Here is a 6,000-nt window from a genome sequence, read left to right on the forward strand (position 1 = left end):
AAGATAAAATCTGACATCAATAGTGCTATGAAACCCACCACAGGCTCCAAAGATGTGCATCTTAATTGGTTTATTCCATTCTCATTGTTTGCACATTTGTTTGGTTCATGTGATGTTTTGAAGAAAACAAAGATTACTTATCAATGCACGTGTCCATCCGAGGAATGGATGAGTCAGCTATTGGGTGAGTCTTGGGAAGTCAAAAGAACACATTTTGATGAGACGATTGAGTGCAGGGTCAACCAATCTGATATTACATTCAGGTAAAACTTTTTTACTACTTTGCATACCTTGATTTAATTGACATAGGTCTCGCTTAGATGAATTGTTATGTTAGTCGCATTGATCACTTACCATTATTTTTGTTTTTATTACAGGTATTTCATTGCTAGACAAACTCTGTGTGTTCACTTTCGATATAGAAGATGGCGACTTTTGCGAGGGGAGTGGATCAGCTTGGATCAAGATATCCGAGATGACACACATACAGCGCTCGTAGATGTGGTAATCTTGTGGAGTGGTCATAATCCTTTCGTAGTCAGTGCAGAGAGTCATTGGCCCATTTATTTTCTGAGACAAGAAATCCAATTAATGTCTAGTGAGCCCCTCTACAACTTCTATTTCAAGTTAGATAATAGAAAAGTCAGGACTCGTAGTGAGCAATCCATGACATGTAAACAATGTGCTTCTCCACATATCCTTGAGATAGTGGAATCCTTGTAAAAAAACTTTATAAAGAGCGAATACATACATTTTTTGAACTTCTGAGTACTTTAAATTTTAGTTTACTGTGATCCAAGCGTGCGATAATACATACTGTAATTACTCAATCGTGCAGTTAAAAATCATAATTAAATTGCAGGTTAGAGGTCTATAATCTAGAGAATATTGTCTTTGCACAATGATATATTGTAGCACATCTCTGCTGCTCGTTTATTACATTTTAATATTAAATTGGATCCAAAGGGAATTTCAAGGCCTTTTAGATTTATTTTCTTTAAAAAATTATATATTTTCTCTCGTTAGACTTGAATATACTCAGCGACCCAAACATATTCGAGGATATAATAATGTAGAACGAAGCGTTTGTCTGTATGAGTAATTTTAACAGTGACTTTAAAGTATTGAAATAAAGAAACTAAGGTAAGAGTTTTAATTTGAAACTTTAGAATTAATAACTTTATAAAGAACCTTTATTTAAAACCCTAGACACATAAAAGCTATAACTCCAAACTCATTTTCGCTTTCATTCTCCACTTCCCTACACTTGTGCTCTCATTCCTTCTCTCTTTGTGTGCCATGGCTACCACTCCCGCCTTCGCCGCATGGACCAGTTCCACATGCTACGCGCACATAGGGGACTAGATATACCCTAGGTTTTGTGTGACCTTGAGTCTAGAGAGCTCGTTTTCCGCTGTAGACCCTGACTCTAGTATACTAGCATCGTTTTGTGATGCAGTGAACCCTCTCACTTGCTCTATTCCCGACTCCACTCTCAGGTGGGTTCCCATGGATTTTTTGTATAGTTTGTGTGCCGGATCTAGCCATGCAAAGGTGATAAGTCGAGCCCTGGTGCATGTGGGGCAACATCTCCGCGCTAGAGCAGTGCCCACCTCGTCACAGGACCACGTCACGATGGATCTCATTGAGAGGGATGCCGCCTTTGCCATATATGTTATGTGCACTGAGGTGCAAGAGGACAGTGACGAGGACATCGACGCACCCTCTCGGCCACTATTAGAGTACTTTGAGAGGGAGCCTGAGGAGATCACTCTCGATCTGAGTGTTGAGGCAGAACAGAGCTTGGCCATTGTGCGCCCACCTCCTTGCCCTGATGAGATGCCCACGAGCGAAGAGCCACCCCTCTCTTCTCTCCATGCTATCACCATCGAGGGGGTGGAATATCTACTCATGCAGGATGTGCTAGAGTTGTTGGAGCTTAGGGAAGAAGAACTATACTGTATCATGGTGCGTGATGCACCTAGTGATTTCATAGATTTTGATTTACAGGATGCCCCACCACATGTTGATGAGGTGGCTCGTTATGATGGCACAAGCATCGATGACATCTCTGCCATTGTGAGCATCCAGGAGTAGATTGAGGATGCGGTGCCACAGTATCAGATCTCTGATGAGGAGTTCGAGCGGTTGCAGGAAAGCCTTTTTGGTCCTCGACCCGACTATGCAGTGCCTACCCAGGAGAGAGACGAGGGCAGCCCAGTGGCAGGAGCAGACCTGGGTGCTCCATTACAGTGGCAGATAGATGATGCAGAGAAGGTAATGTTCTCGGTTTCATATGAAACTTAACCAGTAGGGCCTCTAGGGCATCGGGAGCACACACATGTGTTTTTGTCGGGATCGGGCCCCCAGATGTGCCCCTGGCCGGAGGCTCGCGTCTGGGGGCCTGAATCTGCAGATTCAGGCCCCCAGACGCGAGCCTCCGGCCAGGGGCACATCTGGGGGCCCGATCCCGACAAAAACACATGTGTGTGCTCCCAATGCAGATTCAGGCCCCCAGACGCGAGCCTCCGGCCAGGGGCACATCTGGGGGCCGATCCCGACAAAAACACATGTGTGTGCTCCCGATGCCCTAGAGGCCCTACTAGTTAAGTTTCATATGAATATGATTTATATATCTTCAGCACACTCCATGCATAGTGAGTCTGATACTGAACTTGTGTATTGCAGGAGATTGTCTATATAGATGAGTTTTCATCTAGGCAGGGTGGCCGATCTGGTAGCCAAGGAAGGGTGCAAGACTCGGCATTGAAGGAGTATGTTGGGCAGCTTGTCAACGACATTATTGTATTTCATAAGACATGCTCCCCTGCTTTTGCAGAGAACTTCTTGAAGTTGAGGGCACTAACAAAGGCTGGGCCCTTCAAGACCATCCCGACCAACTCCAGCCTGGAGAAAGTAGTGTTGCTTCGACGTTCGAAGCTTCTCTACTTATTCACGAGTACTAGGATTGGCCCACTTTTCTCCATGGTGGCCCGTGGCATGGTTGCCGGTGTTGAAGACCCCACTATCATTAGACAGGAACTATTGGGGCAAAATGTATTGTTGCCTATGATCAAGAATAGCTCTGACCATGGGGAGCCTAGCTCCAAGAAGCCTAGGAGAGAATAGATGTACTTATTGCCTACTGATATCGCATCATTGATGTATTGCACTTTGTAATCTTCTCTTCAAGTAATGAAAACTGATGTTTGTTGGATTCGCGTGCAATGTAGTTTGTGATACGTGTCATTTACTGTTTTTTTTAACTTGAATGTTACATTTATTTATCGAATTTATACGTAACACGATTCGTACCCTAAATTTAATACACAGTGCTTTATCGAATTCGTGCGCAACATGTATTTGTTCGAACGCATGTAACGATAACTCAACGACGTAAATAAAATAAATATCAAGTGACTAAACAAAAATAAGACGCGCCAAAAACTTTGTATTTGTATTAATAACAATTTTACATGGGGTCCATTACAACCAAGGCTTTACAAAATGTCTTCAGAAGCTACATTCCATGTGCTTTTGAGTTTGTACACCTCTATCCTTGCTGACCTCCGCGAGGACTATCTTTCCATCACCGAAAGAACCTGACTATCCGCAGATCCCTCTCGGTGACAGTGACCCTCCTTGCATGCACCGCTGCATAGACTGAGTCTCCAAATAAGTCGATGAGGTAGGCTTCAGCAGCTTCTTGTAGTGTGAGGAGGGCTTGGGCAGTCCAGCAATCCGGTTGTTTCACGCGTGATGTGTTTGGAAACTGGTTCCTGTTGTTCATGATCAGTATGCCCTCCATGATCTCCCGCACCAACTTCTGGAATGGAGCCTTCGGTATCAGGAGGTGAGTGGTCTTCTGGTAGTGGCGGATCTCACGAAGAGCCACTGTGCCTGGCTTCCATCGACACTTGCGATGCTGGCGTGGTGGTGGTGGTGGTGGAGCTGGAGGACGTGGCTGCCGTATGGAATTTCCAGGGGGTATCTCCGGGCTGCTTGCTTGGTGCGTACCATGTCTTCTAGGAGAGAGAACTCAGAACTCAGAACTCAAAAGTGAAATGTGTAAAATGAGGTGAAACTTTAAACTTATAGCCAAACTTTTCAAAAACCCTAAAATTTCAATTAATGAATCCACGCTTAGGAAAAATATCACCAGTGCTCCGATTCACATGAAATTTTACCTGTAGGCTCCTCAAGGACACATCAACCATCCAATTTTTTTTTGGCCCCAACAGAAGCCTCTGGCTCACCTGTCCGGAGGCTCGCGTCTGGGGCCCTGAATCCCCAGATTCAGGGCCCCAGACGCGAGCCTCTGGACAGGTGACCCAGAGGCTTCTGATGGGGCCAAATTTTTAATATAAATGAGTTTTTCTAATGCCCAGCATGAGGGTGAAGTTTCACCAGATTCGGATTTATAAATTTGACGGTTCAATCTTTTTTTGAAAATGCGTTAACTGCATTATACTGCACTGATAATATATTGTCAACCTCGCAACTGTAGATTAAATGTATTGATAATGAGTGTGTGCAACTGCAGATTAAATGTATTGTCAACCTCGCAATGCGAAACATTGGAAACTTAAAAATTGACAAAAAATAAATCATGGGTAAAATTGAATATCGCATCAGATATACTGTTGCCAAACCACTAAATATAGTAAGGATATAGTGCATCGGCCCATGTACAACTGATCACCGACGTGTACGTGGTTGCACATTGAATTTATCCTCAACAAAACTACTTACAAATTTGGAAACTTGAAAATTCACACAATGCGAAACATGGTCAAAATAGAATATCACATATTGGATTTAGCATTGCGAAACTATGAAATACACGGTAGATAGTGCATCGCACCAAGTACAACTAGAGCTAGGGAAAATTTAGCTCCATTTTGCAGGCCACTACTATCAAATACTTGAAGGTCTATTGGAAAGATAACCCAAAACTAAGATCCTTACAATCTACAACCAAACCTAAGCTAAAAACATAGATCCAATTACAAGGTAGCTTCTCAAAGCATATTGTTGACATTAAGATTAAATGCATCCTTGTTATTGCGGATCCTGCGAACAAGAACCAGATCTATGGGCTTAATAGTGATACGTCGGGCATGAATGGCTAAAAGTTGACCATCACTCATTAGATCAATCAAGTAGCTTTCAAGTGCTTCTTGGAGAGCAAGCAAGGCTTGGCTTGACCATCGCCCCACATTCCTTGCCTGGTTCCTCGAAAAGAACTTGTGATGATGCCCTGACTGTAGATCTTGCAGTATTTCTCGCACCAACCTGGAGAATGGTGCCTTAGGAATAATCAAGTCGGCACTCTTCTAGAATTTTCTTATCTCGCGTAGCGTAGCTGTGCCTGGTCTCCATCTTCGCTTTTTATGTGTTGGAGGGTGTGTATTACGAGCTGGAGCAGTAGTGGGAGGTGGAGCAGCTGGAGCATGTGGACCACCATTTCTGGACAATGGCGAACCATCATTGTCGACCATACTAGGGCCACCATTGTTGGCCACAGTAGCGCCACCATTATTGGCTGCAGTAGGGCCACCGTTATTGGTCACCAGGGGATCTTTGTCACTCACAGTACGCTCACTAGATTCGGAAGAGTGTTGAGCTCTTGCTCTCGCAGGCGCCTTTTTGATAGGAAGCTTGGAACGTGCCATGGCTGTGATGATGAAGGATAGAAAGGTGGAGGGTAGAGTGGAGAGCAATGGGAAAAAATGAAAGGAGAGACGACTTAAATACGAAACTTTCAAACTTACTGTGGTGTAAATGAATTTTAAATTTATCATTTCATTTCATTTCTCCACCCCATCCCTACCTCTCTCTATCTCCTGACACCCCCCTCATGCCCCCCTCTCTCTCTAGGCCAATGAATGTTCCAATGTTTAGAATTTTCATATCTTTGTCTTAGGATTTCAAAATGGACTTTTCATAATTAAAAAACAAAGTTCGAAATTGACTTTGAAAAATATAGTGACAAACCTT

The sequence above is a fragment of the Lygodium microphyllum genome, chromosome 30, assembly GCF_053477565.2.
Source record: "Lygodium microphyllum isolate KBCC chromosome 30, Lygodium_microphyllum_v1.1.10, whole genome shotgun sequence".
In the NCBI taxonomy this organism is placed as follows: domain Eukaryota; kingdom Viridiplantae; phylum Streptophyta; class Polypodiopsida; order Schizaeales; family Lygodiaceae; genus Lygodium; species Lygodium microphyllum.